The 18,092-nt window shown below is 35.7% G+C and overlaps 1 long non-coding RNA gene across 1 annotated transcript in view; it reads left to right on the forward strand.

Annotated features, from left to right (window-relative positions):
- LOC130456308 (uncharacterized) overlaps positions 1-1,634 on the forward strand; it is a 129,630-nt gene extending 127,996 nt beyond the window's left edge. The window contains exon 4 of the long non-coding RNA XR_008914956.1: positions 1,121-1,634. This is a non-coding gene — a long non-coding RNA (uncharacterized LOC130456308). The remainder of the gene's footprint in view (positions 1-1,120) is intronic.
- The last annotated feature ends 16,458 nt before the right edge of the window (positions 1,635-18,092 follow it).

Below are 18,092 nucleotides of genomic sequence, written 5' to 3' on the forward strand. Positions count from 1 at the left end.
CTAGTAACATACATTTCTTTTTAATAACTTATTAAAATAATATTTTCTCAATGACATAAATAATTTAAACCTGTTTTTAAAAAAGTTTGAGCCAAATTCTCACCCTTCATTGCTCTCCTCCTTCCCTGAGAGAGCAAGCAATCTGATACAGATTTTTTATAAAACCTTTACTTTCCATTTTAGAATCAATATTATTTTTTGATTCTAAGGTAGAAGAACAAAAAGGGGTTAGAAACAGTAATTAAGTCACTTGCCCAGGGTTGCACAGCTAGGAAGTGTCTGAGGCCAGATTGTCCTATGCCCAGGACCTCCAATTTTCAGGTCTGATTCTCTATCTGCTGAGTCACTTCACTGTCCCCAATCTGATATAGATTTTACAATCATATGTGTTTCTCAAGTTATGTTCCCAGTTTATTCAGCTGGATCTAGAAGAAAATACTTGCCAGGAACCATATATTGGAGGTTCTTGAGTTAGAAAGTTGTAGAAATATAAACTGGTTCATTCTTGAAGTCATGTTTCATCATTTTGGATAGTCTGCTTGGAAAATACTCCCCTTTCTTACTTGTAACATGGAATAATCAATGAGGTGGTGTTCTGACACTTATAGTATATTAGGTAGTGGAGGCTAATGAGATTTAATTAAATAAATATTAAGTGACTACTAAGACACTTTGTTTCCCTTAATAGCAAGGAGTGATTGCAAGGACTCCGTAGTGTTAATTTTGATACTCATCTTACCATTGCTATACTTTCTCAAATGCTTAGCAAACCCTTCAGACGGAGTGATTTTGCCAAACATGTGACTTTTTCCCCCTTCTTCTGAGGATGGTTTCTTAAGAAATGATAGAATAAAGTAGTAGAGTGAACCATGATTTTTCAGGAGCAAACCATTTAGCATATGGATGGTTATTTCACATACATTTACTGGTTAGTGTTAGATAAAGACTTCTATTGTTTTTGGCACTGTCTATCAGACTAAAGAGAAGAAGAGTAGCCTTAGCAAATGAGTCTAAGCATTGTGCTTCTTTCTAATTACGAGCCACTAGTATGTAATCATTGACCTCTGAAGGCTTTTGAATAATTGCTACCAGCATTTTGCTTACTGTCAATGTGTTGCAGATAGAACATACTCATCAGATGATCAGTGCTATTTCCCAAACTGGAATCTCTGAAGGCCCTAGGAAGCATTGTTCAAAAGTGAGTAACAAATAGTAATGGAGCAAGAATTTTGTCATGTTTAATATTGTTAGTTACAGTAAATTCCTTTGACATTTCCCTCTAACTTTTGCCATCTTTCCCTTGTGCAATAAGTAAATGATGTTTATAAAACTCCAGATGAACCATCCTTCATGGGATTTTCCACATATCTGTTTAATTAATAGAATAAAATGCTTCCCTTAAGTGCTCAAAGACAACAGAGTGGTTGTGATATAGTTCTTGTCATTTCTCCCACCTACAAAAACAAAATATCATGGTTACAATTCTATAATTAGCAGGGAAGCTACACCAACTTCTGGTTAATAGACTGCTTATGTAGACTACTGAATTTTGCAGATGAAGCAAGTGATAGGAATATTTAAGGAAAAAAAGACAATATACAAAAAGATATCTATAGTTTAGATCAAGTTCTTAATTTATGGTCCATTAATTTAAAAATTAATAATTATATCACAATATAATTGATTTCCTTTTTAATCTTATATATTTAAAAAATATTATTCGGAGAGTGGGGTGTCCCTAGGTTATAGTCTGATAAGAGTTCTCCATGACACAAAAGTTAACTCTTGAATTAGTACAATGGGTTGAATCTAATGCAACGAAATATGTTAAAAGCATATGGAAAACCATAAATTTAAAATTTCTAAAAATAGCCTCATAAATTTAATATGGGGAAAGCATGCCTGGTCATCAATTTGCTTAGGAAAGTGGACTTCAAATGTCAGGACTTCAAATAACAGCAAGAATAGCTGTTATACAGTCTCAAGCTCAATACAGTCTCAAGAAGCAGTGATCTCAATTTCCTTACTATAAAAGAATTTGCTTTCTTTCTTTTTTTTTAAACCATTACCTTCCATCTTGGAATCAACCCCGTGTATTGGTTACAAGGCAGAAGAGCCATAAGGGCAAGGCAAGGGGGTTAAGTGTGACTTGCCTAGGGTCATACAGCTAGGAAGTGTCTGAGTCTAAATTTGAACTCAGGACCCCCTGTCTTTGGGATTGGCTCTCTATTGAGCCACCTTTCTGCCCTCCAAAACACAGTTTCTAGAATAGTGTGTTAGGATCCATTTCAATTCATTTTTAAGAGGATGGTTGCCAACTGGTAAGTATTCAAAGGAAAGTCATTAGATTGATGAGTATCTCTAGAGTCATGCCATATAAAGATTAGTTTAAAGTACTGAGATTGTTTAAATAAGCAAGAGCTTAGTATACACCTGATAGCTTAAAGTCCTGTCATATAGAATGACTAGATATGTCCTGCTTGACCAGTTGATATAGTGGTTATGGAAAGAAGGTCAGATTTAGAATCCAGATAAGGAAAACATTCTTAACCACTAGAATTATGCCAAAGAAAATGTCTTGCCTTAAAGTATATGAGTTTCCTCTCACTGGATACCTTCAAATGAAGTCTTGTTGGCAACTTGATGAAGATTTTTATAAAGGGTTTCTTAATAAGGTATAGGTTGGATGGTCTCCTTTAATCTGGGTTAGTTTATCTGCCATGACAGTTTTATGGGAGGTGTGGCTGCTATGCATGCTGTGGCTTCTTGGAGCCATAGTTAAATGTTAAACCTCTTGGTGATCTAGAGAATGTCTGCTCCAACCATGGGAAGACATTGCCCAAATGGGCAGATGAGAATAATATGTTCTAATGTCCATGAAGTTTGCTGAAGCAAATATTGTGGAGAGCTTTGTAAGACTGACCATTGCCAGCCATCCTTATTTTTGCCTTCCACTGGATGTCAGTGACTCTGGAAGAAAGAGTGAGGCTGATTTTGGGCAACTCTGCCTCACAGTTCACATACAAGTCAAGATATCACTTGTCATGATATTATTGTTCTTCAAAAATGAAAAAATGAACAACAGGTTGAACTAAGTGGTTTCTCATACATTTCAGTTCTGTAATTTTGTTTTTTTTTTAAAGAATGATTGGTTCTAATATATTGCCCGTGAAGTTCTATTGAGTGCAATTTTATTGTTAAGTATATTTTTTTGTATCATAATTCTTTGAAAATTGATATTTCACATGTGATGCATGTAGTAACTCAATTAAACCAATGTGCTATTTGTAATTCTACAACTATGCTGTAGCCAAAATTTCCTGCTTTATAATGTAATATTAAAAAAGAATTGGTATTAGAGGCAGTTAGGTGGTATAATAATAATAATAATAATAATAATAATGTGTTTATTTACATAGAGATTTAAGGTTCCCAGAACACTTTATAAATATTATTTCATTTAATCCATTTGACAACCCTTGGGAGTTGATACTTTATCATCCTAATATTATAGATTTATAGACTTGCAGAAAGGACTCAGAAAAATAGCTGCTAGCATGAGGCAGCAGCCACACCCCGGGCAACGGCTTCGACAGGCCAGCTAAACCTTGTGAGGGTAACCATCGGGTCGTCGACCCCTGGTGAACCAGGGCTTTGCTCACCCAGCATGTGAAGACTGCTTCGGCTGAACAGATGGAAGAAACCAATAAGAAGTTTCAACGGCTGAGATGGCGACGCAGCAAAGCACTGTGGAGTGCTCAGGGCGTGTTGGAGCACAAAGGACAACACGGCCATCCAATGCGGCTGAGGAAGTCTCCAGGTGTAACGACTTTTCGTGCCACTGGGCCCAGGCTTCCAACGCCAAGAGAGTGGGACTGTCTCTGTGCACCAACTTTTCCACTTAAATCTCCTTCATGGACAAGTGTCTTTGTCACACTCATCTACATCACAGATGAAAGCGCACAAAGACCAACATCATCCTTGGTTACTGAGAAACTACTACTATTATAGATTGTACCCTGAGATACAGGGAGGTTATGTGATTTCTCAGGGTTACACACTAAGGCTAGATTTGAACTTGGGATTTTTTAAAGATTAAGTTTATTTATTTTATTAATTAATTTAGAATATTTTTCCATGGTTACATGATTTGTGTTCTTTCCCTCATCTCTTCCTTCCTCCCTCCCATAGCCAATGAGCAAATTCACCAGGTTTTACATGTATCATTGATCAAGACCTATTTCCAGATTATTAATATTTACACTATGGTGATCATTTAGAGTCTACATCCTCAATCATGCCCCCATCTAATCATGTGATCAAGCAATTGTTTTTCTTCTGTGTTTTTACTCCCACGGCTCTTTCTCTGGATGTGAATAGTGTTCTTTCTCATAAGTCCCTCAGAATTGTACTGGATCATTGCAATGCTGCTAGTAGAGAAGTTTGTTATATTTGATTATGCCACAATTTCCTCCTGGTTCTTCTCCTTTCACTCTGCATCAATTCCTAGAGGTCATTCTAGTTCACATGGAATTCCTCCAATTCATTATTCCTTTTAGCACAATAATATTCCATCACCAACAGATACCACAATTTGTTCAGCCATTCCCCAATCAAAGGCATCCCCTCATTTTCCAATTTTTGCCACCTTAAAGAGTGTGGCTATAAATATTTTTGTACAAGTTTTTTCCCTTATGATCTCTTTGGGGTGTAAACTCATTAGTCGTATAGCTGGATCAAAGGGCAGACAGTTTTTTAGCGCCCTTTGGGCATAGTTCTAAATTGCCATCCAGAATGGTTGGATCAATTCACAACTCCACCAGCAATGTATTAATGTCCCAATGTTGCCACATCCCCTCCAGCATTTATTACTTTCCTTTGCTTCATGTTAGCCAATCTGCTAGGTGTGAGGTGATACCTCAGAGTTGTTTTGATTTGCATTTCTCTAATTATAAGCTATTTAAAACACTTTTTATGTGCTTATTAATAGTTTTTATTTTTTATCTGAAAATTGCCTATCCATGTCCCTTGCCCATTTATCAATTGGAGAATGGCTTGATTTTTTTGTACAATTGATTTAGCTCATTATAAATTTGAGTAATTAGACCTTTGTCAGAGATTTTTGTTATAAAGATTTTTTCCCAATTTGTTTCTTTCCTTCTAATTTTGGTTGGATTGGTTTTGTTTGTACAAAACATTTTTAATTTAATGTAATCAAAATTACTTATTTTACATTTTGTAATTTTTTCTAATTCTTGCTTTGTCTTAAAATATTTCCTTTCCCAAAGATATGACAAGTATTCTATTCTGTGTTCACCTAATTTACTTAGAGTTTCCTTCTTTATATCACTGCCTCATATCTTGATATTTTCTAGTCTGCTCCCCATTATGATAAGTTGGTATTTGATCTTTTGTTCTGATGCACTCATGATATGATAATCATGGAGGTCATGTTATAGATTACCATACCCTTGAGTCTTGCATAGGCGCAAGGAAACCATTAAGATAGTTGAGAGAAATAAACAAACTGAAAAACTCCTTCCAGACTTACCATGTCAGAATAATTTCCCAGTGTCACTGAGTAAAAAATTTAGAGATGATGTTTTCCTTATAAAAATCATTTTCAATTACTGAATTTTATTAGAGAAATCTAACATGGCAATTACCAGGCCTATTTCCCTTAAACAGATGTGATTGTGTTTTTTTGTAGTTGTTGGCAGAAGAAGTACCTACATGAAGTACAATCTTAAAAAAAAAAACTGACAACTTCTGATGGCAGCAAAAACTGGTAAACTAGCCAGGCAAGTCCTTAGGCTGAAGTTTTCCATTATTTCTGGGCATTTGGAGAGGTCTGATGACCCCTTAGTAATTGTTGAATAGTCTAACATTGAGTCTCCAATAGAATCTTTTCTAGATTGGTATAATCTATAAGAGCTTGTACTTTATTGGTATAGCCCTTGAAAATATGGTATCACTTCTGCACCATGATAAGACATCAGAAAAAGGACCTTTGTTCACTTTTATGTGTATTTAATAAGGAATAAGAACTACTACTATGTCAAGCAATTAGTTCAGAAGACACCAGTAAAGCATTGCCATATTTCAGGTCAGAAATATACAGTCTTCTTAAATGATGGAAAATCCTATGTGTTTGTACATATATAAATACGCACATTTTTTTCTTTCCTTAATTTTTCTTTCTTCTTCCTCCTTTCCATAGACTTGTCCTCCTCTATGTTTCCTCTTTGCACCTCTTTACAATCCCCTGCACCACCATTTCTTCCTTTTTTCTCTTTTCATACTGGAATATTTATTTCCCTTTTTTTGTACAGAGGAGGTAAAAGTAGTGAATACACAGGATCCCATTTATCCTTTCAGCCTACAACCCCAATAATTAAGGAGTGAAAGCAATGATTAAGGATTGATTAAGAAAAGGGAATGTGGGTGAATAGCTGTTTATTCATGACCTTTTTTTAGATTCCTTCAGAATGCAGCATATAATGAAAAAGTAGAGACTGATGTAAAAAATACATACTATATTTGCATAGGTTATCAATGAGTAGTTTGATAAAATTCACATCAGAAGTGGCAGGAATTTAACTTGGAATAACCTTTTAAAATTATATGTGTCCCCTTCTCATTCATGCTGATTTTTTCCTTAATAATGATCATAATAATGATGAAGTACACAGTCGTAGGTAGAATAAGAAAAATTATTTTAAAGAGCAATTAAGAATATGGATCTATTTTCTCTTTTGATGAAATTAAATGTTGATATTGCTTCTATTTATAACTATTCTAGATTTCCTCAAAAATCTTAGGATGTATTTAAATGGTAATAATATATTTTCCTATGGCAGTTAGGTGGCATAGTAGATAGACCACTGGGCTTTGCACCAGAAATATCCGAGTTCAAATCTAGATTCACATATTTATTAGCTGTGTGACTCGGGGACAGACATTTAACCTCTGTTCATCTCAGTGTTCCTCATCTGTTAAATGGAGATAATAATATCACATGCTTTCAGAGCTTTTTGTGAGGATCAAATGAGATATGAAATAACTATGTAAAATACCTAGTGTAATGAGTAGTGCAAAAGTATAATATAAGTGTTAACTATTGTCATAACAGTGGAAATCAAAATGGATTTTCTTGTTTTGAAATTTGTGGGGTAGGAAAAGGAAGATTTGAAGAATAAGGATAAAATACTTTCATTTGACTATAACCATTCTTATTGATATGGTATGCAGGTGGTTGACTATTAATGAAATATGTTCAACTCCCCTGTTATTTTGTTGTAAGTCTACAATTCAACTTTCTGGGCATGTGATGTTATTAATAGGACATCAAGGATGATATTAATTTAAACTTGGAAATATGCTTTCATTATTTATGTTTCTACAGACCAATAGGAATGATATTTCCATGAATACTATGTACTGATTCTTGGTACATTATGTACAAAACAGATGTGGGGCTCATTTTTATCGTCTGAGAAATGGAACACTCATATTTTCCAGGTATCATATTGCTATGATAGCTCAGATGATTGTGGTTATGGTTAATGAGTCAGTATAGGGTAGTGCTTCAGAAGAAAGGCCAATCTGTAGAGGCTATATAAGTTCTTTTAACTGGAATTTTCAAAGGCTGCATCATTTCTTCTCTCCCTCCTTCCCTCCTTCCTTCTTTCTTTCCCTCCCTTTCAGTGCATCATTTTTCACTGTGTAAAAAGTGTGAAGCTTTATGAAGCTCACACACTCTGAATGGTCTATTTGAAGGGTTATAAAGGGTAAACAATTAGAAAAAGTCCATTCAAAGACTATAAAAGAACAGTAAAAAATTGTTTTTACTTGCTCCTTTAGGAAGTATGAAGAGGGTTCCTCAATTAAACTTGGTGAAATTATAAGGCTGGCTATTGGCTGGCTGAAGGTCCAGCTAAGTACCAGATGTCCAACAAAAAGTAAACTATCTAGTTGTGCAGAGCCATTCTCTGAGGAGTCATCTCTTAGAGTTGAAAAATTAGAGTCAGCTATAGAAGTACCAACCCTTTTATTTCTTTCACTCTTAATAATATTGTATTTTTCCCATTTAAATATAATAATTTTAACACACATTTTTCAAAACTTTAGGATCCAAATTCTCTCCTTCCTTTCCTTCCCTCTCCTCTCCCTGATATGAAAAGCAATTTGATCTAGGATATACGTGTATGATCATAAAAAACACATTTCCATTTTTAGAACCAAACCAAACATTTTTAGATGGTGCCATTCTTTATCTTTTCCCTTATGCTTCCTCCAGTGGTGATGAGATGGAAATTTCTTTCTATTCTCAATTCCCACATCAACAATGTGATCTTGCAATGAAGAAATCTGAGGCAGGCAGGTTAATTTGTTCAAGTTCACAAAATAAATAACTGAGGTAGGATTGAAGACAGGTCTCTCAGACTCTAGGTCTGGCATTCTATCCACTGCACCACCTAGCTGTTAATGGTATCTTGCAATGCATGAAGTAGAATGAAAGACATCATCAAGGATATTTGGTGCCAGGAAAATAAGTTGACAGATCTTCATATGGTGAATCTTGGAAGTAGAAAATGAAATCTATCTGTTTCTTTGATATCTTCAAGAAATTAAAAGAATCAGAGGGTCATCACAAATGGATCGTTTGGATCTGTAGATGATTCCCAGTAGAAAATGGATGAAATGACAAAAGACTTAATAATCATATTATAAATAAGATTGAGGACTAGACATTTTCTCTGATGCCCATGACTTCTCAAACTTCTCCAAAAAAAGAAATTATAAACTAAGGATAAATCAATTTCAGCTATCTCTATAATCTAGGACACCCAGCATCTCACATAAGTAAAAACACAAATAACCCAAGAACTTGTGCTTAGTCTAAACTCACTCAGCATCTTTTCCCCAGAACTCCCTAACCACCCTTCTACCTGCAGCAAACCATCGGTGATGCTACACTTGTTGGACAACATGTGGATTTGTAAAAAAACCAACAATAAAACCCAAAGATTTGAGAAATAGTCTTGCAACAAAACACATTTCTATATTCTGGTACTACTCCTTCTTTCCAGTGCCATGGAAATCCTGGCTTCAGTCTGTGAACATTTGCTCATGCCATAACAGCCAGATGGTGCCATGTTAGTGCTTCATGGGCAGATGGGTGGGGCTGCAATTGGCAGCCAGTGCCACAGTGGGCAGTAGTCTGAGCTGCAAAAATCTTTACTGGAAAGCAGAAGAACAAAAGGACTGGGCAGGACATGTGTTTGGGATTGAAATGATACTCAACCTCCCCCCCAACCACCACATGAACTTACAAAAATGAACTCTTTAGCACCCACACGGCAATACTCTGACCTGCAGGGCTCACCCAGAAAACTGAGGAACAGGATTTGTAGAGGGAGAATATGTTCTGAGGATTGAGTAGTTCTCCACTAAGCCCCAGGAAAAGAGCTCAGTATCCAATTCTGTCTTCCCAAAAGTTGCTTGGGGCAGAGCCCTACTCTGATGAACTATGAATTGCCTGGATGGGAAGAAGATGGAAATGCTTTGAGATCTAGCACCCAAGGAAACCACTTTTGCAGGGTAGGGAGTTAGATAATAGAGAGAAAAAAGACTGAAGTTACTAGAAATCACAGAAAGACAAAAACTCAAAGACTTTGAACATAAGCAGATAAATCAACAAATAGAATATTAAACATAAAAGAAAAAATGATCTCTAGAGCAAGTAAAGAGTTTCAGTCATCTATGGGAAAAGACAAAAAACAAGAAAAATGATCCAACACTTGATGAGATAGAGAATCCTGTGGAATACAAGGAAAACATTCTCATTATTCCTGAGTGGTTCAAAAGATAAATGAGAATTATAAGAACAAACTATTTGGTTTGTATAGCAAAAATATTGGAGAGAAAAGCTGGAATCTATAATTTTCACCAAAGAAGAAATAGGTTTTTTAAATAATTGGTAATATAAATACTCAGGAGTGAAGGACAATTTAAAAGAGGAGAGAAAAAACATAATACCAAAAGGTAATGTGTTCATTATCCAAGCAAATCATACTGATATCTCAAAGAGGATGCAATGATGTAACCTAAGGATGATATGGTTCCCAGAAGAACATGGCACAATGAAAAATTCAAAGATGAAAATGTATGAAATAATACAAGAGAACTGTCCAGAGCTTCTGAACACAGAAAATAAACTACTGATGGAAATAACTCATAGATTGCCTCTACAACAAAAACCTTCAGGCTGTGAATTCCAGTATACATAGAGGTTAAATTTAAAAATTCTATTCAGAAAGAAGTTCTGCAAGTGATCACAAGAGACTTTCAAAAAATTTGATATCTTGTTTCCTCATTGTCATTCTCTTTGATGAAATCATTAATTGTTTCTATGATTTATTCTTTAAACCAACCAGTTTTGGAGAATCAGACTAATTAATTTCCAATTAATTTTTGATTTGCCTTTCCATGTACCCTTATTAATTATAATTTTTATCACATTATGATCTGAAAAAATTATATTTGTTTACAATGTTTTATAACCTAGCTCATGGTCAGTCTTTGGGAATGTACCATGTGCTACTGAAAAGAAGATATATTCCTTTTTATCCATATTTACTTTTCTTTATATATCTATTAACTCTAATTTTTCCAAGATTTCATTCTTATATCTTGTTATTTATTTTTTGGTTTGATTTATCTAGATCTGATAGAGGAAGATTGAGGTCTCCCACTAGTATAATTTTACTCTCTATTTCCTCTTCAAGCTCCAATAGTTTATCCTTTAAAAATCTGGATGTTAAACCATTTAGTGCATACATGTTGAGTACTGACATTTCTTCATTGCCTAAAGTGCCTTTTATCAGGATGTAATTACCTTCTACATCTCTTTTAATCAAATCTATTTTTACTTGGCTTTGTCAAATATCATGATTGTGACTTTAGCCTTCTTTTTTTTAGTTGGTGCCCAATAAATTCTGCTCTAGTCTCTTTCCTTTACCTTATGTGTGTCTTCTTGACTCATATGTATTTCTTGGAGACAACATATGGTAGGATTTTGGTTTTTAATCCACTCTGATATCTGCTTCTGTTTTATGAGTGAATTCATTCCATTCACATTCAGAGTTATGATTACTACCTGTGTATTCTCCATCATTTTGATTTCCTCTTTTAGTCCTGCCCTTTCTTCTTTCACTATTTCCTTCTAAGCCACTGTTTTTCTTTTTTCTTCTTTCTTTTTTTCTTTCCACCACCCTTATTTTACTTTCCTTTGCACCCCCTCACTTTTTATTCCCCTCATTTCTCTTCAAGATCTATTAGTCGCTCCCCTCAACCTTTCCTTGTCTTTTAACACTCCCTCCCCTACTCCTCCCAAGAGAGACTTTCAAATACAAAGGAAAGAAACTTTGAATAACAAAACTATTCTTTCACCCACCAGAATATATTGTTGAGAATGCAGTAATGTTTTATGAAGAGCAATGAAGCTTAAGATATAGTCCAGGATGACCTACCTCGTAACTCTGCCATTAACTATAAATGAAAATAGATGTTTATTCAATAATAATGAGGTGTATGAATCATTCTCAGAAAGAAATATGAGACCTGAAAATATTATTTTCTTCTTGAACACCAGAGGCAACAGAAATGCAGGAAAGTTGAATAAATGCAGCAGCCAAGTATTGTAACAGAACTGAAAATCAGTAAAAGACTTCTTTTTTTCTAAATGTATACAAGGAGACAATGGTGAGCATGAATGTCTAGTGGAGGTAACAGTAATGAGGCAGATGAAGGGACATTATAGATAGAAACTGAAGATGCTAGCCTATAAATTAGTACCTTTCCTTCCTTTCCTCCTTCCCTTCTTCACTCTTTCTTCCCTCCTTTTCTCTGTTCCTCTCCTTCCTTCTTTGTTCATTTGTTTGTTAGTTTCTTCTTTCCTTCTCCCCTACATAATAGAAGGGTACATGAAAGAAAGAGGAAGAGAGCAGGAGGAGAGAAGGAAGTGTGTCATATGTTCAGGTCAATTAAAGGCTAGCAGTGATGGGAAGGTAATCTCAGCGGTCTCAAGAAGAGAGAAGCCTTCAGGAGAATATTTGAAGAAGGAGGAAAGGCTGACTTTGAGATCTTGATTTGATTGTGGAAGGGGATTCTGCTGATGAATACCTTGTTGGTGAAGAAATATAGAAACCTTGCACTGCAAGTGGTCTATGGGATTTGGTAAATAGAAAAGAGCACTCATTCTACTTCAGGAGGTAGGGATTTAGAACTCCTGGTGACAACTGGCATCTGGAAAGTGGGAGAACATGGACCCATGGTGGATATTTTGGGACAAATGGAGAAAAGAAGGTAACTAAGAGATGATACAAATCAATGACAGACTTCAAAATAAGGGATGAGGTTGGATTTAGTGTGGAACTATCATGGGACCCATTCCCTCTTGTCACCTCAGGAAATGACTTTGTTCTGCGAGTGAAGCACAAAGGGAAAAAGAGAAATCCATGGGTCAAGATCTACAAGGCAATGGCAGAAATTGGCTAGAGGGGAATGTCCAGAATGGATATTTTCAAATTTGTGTTTGTATTAGTGTACAGAGTCTAGAGACAAAATAGTTAATTCTAGGGATTATCATCCAGAAAATATTTGTCTTGAGTAGACAGAGAAGTTGCATAATGAAGAAAGAGAAATTCTTCAGAAAGGGACACAATAAAAGAAAACAATTAAAAAAACTAATGACTAGGTCAAGTGATATATGCTGTTTATGGCATAGAAGAGTGTTGTACTTTGTCAAAGATAAATACTTTACTAAGCATAAGCACACTTTAAAATTTCATAAAAGTATGTATTTAAAACTGAAAGCAAATATCATATGCAGTGGGAATATACTAGCACCTTTCCGAATAAATCCAGGAGTAAATCCAGGGGACTTTCTGTATTATTATGTGATATAGTTCTGGAAATAATAGCAGTAGTAATAAGATAAGAAAAAAAATCAAAGGCATAAAGAGAAATAAAGAGATAAAACTATTCCTATGTGGTGATAATAGGATGTTATGCTTGGAAAATCCTAGGGAATCATGAAAGATACTAACTAAGACAATAACTTCAGTAAAGTTGTGCATTATAAAATAAATTCTGAAAAATCAGCCCTATTTTTATAAAAGAATAAATCCAGGGAAACAATAATAGAAAGACAATCCCATTCTAAATAACTACAAAATGCATTAAATATCTAGGGATTATCCTACCAGTGTATACAAGACTTCAATTTATTCAGTTACAAAATGCACTTTAAAGAAAGGAAGAACAACTTAAATAGCTGGAGGAATTTTTAGCACTCATGGCCAAACTGTGTCAGTATAATAAAAAAAATGACAATTATACAAAAATCAACTTATATTTTTAATGCTATAGCGATCAAATAACAAAGATATACTTCATAGAACTTGATAAAGTAACGAGAAAAATCATTTGGAAAAACATGTAGAATCAAAAAGTGAAATGGTGAAAAGAAATAGGAATGAAGGAAGAATAACCACTTCCAGACCTCAGATTACATCCTAAAACAACAATTATCAAACTCATAATATCAGTTTAAAAATAGAGCAATGGACCAGACTAGAAAAGAGAGAATCAGAAATAGCAGAACTCAATGACCTGATATTTGATACAGTGGTAAATATAAATTACTGAGAGAAACAATTAAGCTTCCTTATTTGATAAAAGTTGCTAGAAAACTGGTAAATCAGTCTGGCAAAACTAGTCCATAATACATAGTACATAATACAATATATTCTAAATGAATACATGACTTTAAAATAGAAGATCAAAATATTAAAAAGTTATATGAGAAATAGATCCCATACCTATCACAACTTTGGGTGATAGGTGTATTCTTAACCAAACAGATAGAAACAATCATAAAAGATGTCAGAGACCATCTAGTCTCATCTCCTTATTTTATAGATTAAAAAAAGTGAGTCCCAGAAAAATTAAGTGAATTTCCCAAGGATATGCAAGTAGTAAATATCAAGATTGGAGTTATGGAAAAGGCATGGAGAGAGAGAGAGGATTTGTAAGCCAGGTCATGAAAGAAACAAAGCTGGGGACCTGATCTGCATGTATCCATGTCTTTGCTATTCTCTGCCAGGTGCATATGTAACTCAGTTAAGTCTTCTCGATTTGATTCATTCCCTGTGGAACATGAACCTAAATCACCACTGTTGTTTTGGCCAGATATCCCTTTACCCCTTAGAATGTTGGATTCAAGTCTCTTTTGAATCCATGGTAGTTTTTCTAGTTGGTAAGAATTCCATTCCATCCTCCTTTTCAAATTTAACTGTAAAGTCACCTCCAATACTTTGAATATGATAGTTATTGTGTTCAAAAGTAATGTTAGCTCCATTTTCAGTTAATTTTTCCTCAACTATATCAGTCATTACTGGATGGAAGGTATCAGCTTCTGGATTCCAATTAGATGTAGTTTTTAAGGCCTGTGCCATAACGCTATTTACAGAATTAACCAAGTTTGGTGGGACTTCATCTGTGAATGTTTTTAAAGCATTGTCATCTTTTGGAACAGTAACCTTTAGGGAATTGAAATTATGTGTCTCTGTATCTGTCACAAACTTTTGCTTGAGTTCTTGTAACTTATTCTTTCTCTTTCTTTTGCATAATTCAACCCCATTATCTACTCTACACTTGAAAAAGTTCTCTAGGAAACATTTGATTTCCTTTACAGACTTTTCCTGTTTAGTTATTGTACAACTCATTTCAAAGTTTTTCATCTCATTTACTATTTGAGATGTTATTTTTCCTTAATTTCTGCCTCATTTTCTGTAATCTGTCTCAGCCTTTCTCTTGCCTTATTGCAATGGCTATCATTCACAAATCACTTTCTTGCACTGAATTTTCACTATTCCCTAACTTTTTTCTATTATTTACAACTGCAGCCTCATTTTCACTATTTCTTCTATCTCCAAGTACCTTATGGGCCTGGCTTCATTACTCTTTTCTAACCACATCAGAATATTTAGGCTTAGCTCCAGTTTTTATGGCCAATTGCATTTCATTCAAGTCCAGAGCTTGCTGTGAGGACTTCAATTTGCAATGTGAACAACAAGTGGACTTCTTGTACTTAGTTTGTGCATTTTGTTTGTCTTTGTTATTACTCTCATGTTTCTTCTTCAAAAAGCAATTTTTTTATCAAGTGACCTTTCCTGTGACAAAATAAACATTCCCTAGTTTCTCTTTGCACTGGTGTGCCCTTGTAACTAGGTATCTTTCGGCTAAATGTTGTGTATGCCCTAACGGTGTTCAGATTCCTTATTTCACCAATTTCCTTTTGCTTAAGATCATTTTCAGTCCTCTCTAACTTTTCCTTCAGATCTTGGACTTGTTTAGTTTGATCTGAATTATTTTCAAACTGGTAACTCACTGTGTCTCTCAATTTAATCAGGGAAATTGAGTCATACTTAGGGAAATAGTTTTTGAAAAAATGTTTTCAAATTAGGTGTGCATCCCCTTAGAAATTGCCCACGGACATGGCTTGCTGTCTCTTCAGTATCAGATTCTAGAACTAAGATTGACTCTGCCATCTCTGACAGAAGGTCTATGAATGTGGCAGGATGTTCCCCTTTATCCTGCCTGATCTTGTCAAACTTAGCCCATGCATTCGGGTTAGAACAGCATTGCTTAATGGCATGCAGCAAATCCCCCCTGCACCTTTTCAGGTAGGACATGCAGGTGGGATTTGCAAAGTCCATCTCCATCCTTTGCTCTACAGTTGACCAGCTAGTCAAATTGCTGTCAGATCTGGTCTTCTCCAGAAATTTCTTCTGTTAATGGGGGATGAACAGTTCTGACAATAGGAACTCAACATTTTCAAAATCCAAAATCCGGATCAAAGATCCTGAAACCCCGTTTAACCTCTTTCTGTGATTTGAAAGGATTGTCCATAAATTCTGGGAAATGGCACTACATAGATTCCTGTTCCTGTGTGGAGAATTGTCTATGGGATTTTGAGTGTATCACATCAGCATTACTTGATAGCTTAATGACCTTGGGACAGATTTTTCTCAGGGTCACTAGCAGGTTTGTTCTCATTTTCATTGTCACCTTCAGTTTCCTGAGGTACATTCTCTTTTTGCCCATTGTTCTTGCCCATAACTAGATCTAGTTCTTTTTCCTTAATCAAGTCCTCAAATACAGCCTTAATCATGCCTTCTAGGTTGGTATCAAGAGCCATAATCTTCTCTGCCTTAAGAGGAACCACAAATATAAATATTTTCTTCACTTGGGTTAGAGTCTGCAACACAGCCATAAAGAGTACATATACTTGTGCCAGGATTTGCCAGAGAACCAGTTCATATTGAAATGGCAACTGTAAAACAGACATTGTAACATTGCCCACATTCTCCAAAGTTTCCACTACCATATGAGTAAGTTTGCTATATAGTAAGTGGTATTCCCCCAAACAGGCAATGACTGCAATGACCACCACATTAAAAAACAATTTGTTTGAACATTTTGGCTTTGTTCCTTAACTACCCTGCCTGAAGGATTGTGGGACAGTCAGACATGGAGTGCAAATTGTAATAAAAAGGGTAATCTGTGTGACACCATTTCAGGTTGTTTTAACTGTGTACTCTGATTTATTAGAGGGCTGCTAGTAGAGGGACACTTGAGGGCTGCCTAGTTACAATGGGGATAGATGTACTTTGAGAGACACTGAGAGATGCTGCTACAAGGGAATGCTCTGGGTCCCTATTTGATGGCTAATGGATCAATCTATTTCCTGCCCTCTTCCTCTCTCACTCACTCCCTTAACCACCCACTTCTTGAAGCCTTTGGCTTCCTCCCTCTCCCCTGAGTGGACTATAAAGATACTTTTTTCTTTCTTAGGTAAGGGGTTTATTGGGAAATAATAGGATGGGAAACTGAGGTAAGGGGGTGAGGGTTTCCCTAATCTATAATGAAGGATAGGAGGAATTTGGGAAATCAGTCCAGTCACAGCTGTGACTCCAAGACAGCCAGAGAGATGGAGGACAACTGTTTAAAATCTTCTTTTCAATTCACAAAACCACCAAGGTCTCTCAGCTTAACTCCAGAAGCCCCCCTCAAGGGTCCTTTAGCCTGGGACAAAAGCTAACAAGATCAGTTCAGGGCTTCTCTCCTTTAGAGAGCCACCCTTGGTCAGAAAAATCCAGAGAACCAAAGTCTCCTGGTCAGTCAACCCCAAAGAATGAGAATCAGTCCCCCCCCCCCCCCCCCGGCCCTCCAGCTTCAACTCCCTCCTCCTGGGAACATTCTGTTTGGAATCTTCACCTTGATTTTGCAGATCAGGTCCCCAGCTTGGTTTGCAAGCCTGGAGTTCTCTTTTTCTGGCTTGCCACTTCCACAGAATTATGGGTGTAATTATCTTAAAAGCAATAAGTTTGGGAGCAACTAGATAGGCTCAGTGTATTGTGATCTAGGTTTAGAGATTGGAAGTCCTAGGTTCAAATTTGGCGTCAGATACTTGCTAGCTGTGTGACCCTGGGCAAGTCACTTAACCCCCAATGCCTAGCCTTTACCACTTTTCTGCTTTGGAACCAATACACAGTATTAATTCTAAACTAAAAGGTAAAGTTCTAAAAAAGGTCACTCTTTCAATGATTTATTCACTAAATTAAACTCAGTAATTAAATTATTAATGTAAATCTTACTAAACTTGGGCCTCCTGTTAGCTCTGAAGTAGTCAATTGAATGAAGTCATACTTATGTCAAGTACTGGTGAAAGTAAACTGATGTGTTTAACCTGGAGATGATGGAGTAAATGTAGTACTTGATCTTGATGTCAAGGAAGACATGAGCTAATTTATCTTAGTTTCCTCTTCTGTAAAATGGAACTAGTATTATCACTTGCTTACTAGAATTGGTTGTGAGGATAAAATGAGATATTTGTACAGTGCTTTGCAAACCTTAAAGCTCTCTATAAATGTTAACTGTAATTCTTATTCTGCATTTTTCTTGGCCCCATAGGGCAGAGTCAGGAGCAAAGAGACAGATTTAGGCTTAATGGAAGGAAGAAA

This window comes from Monodelphis domestica, chromosome 1, assembly GCF_027887165.1.
Source record: "Monodelphis domestica isolate mMonDom1 chromosome 1, mMonDom1.pri, whole genome shotgun sequence".
Taxonomy (NCBI): domain Eukaryota; kingdom Metazoa; phylum Chordata; class Mammalia; order Didelphimorphia; family Didelphidae; genus Monodelphis; species Monodelphis domestica.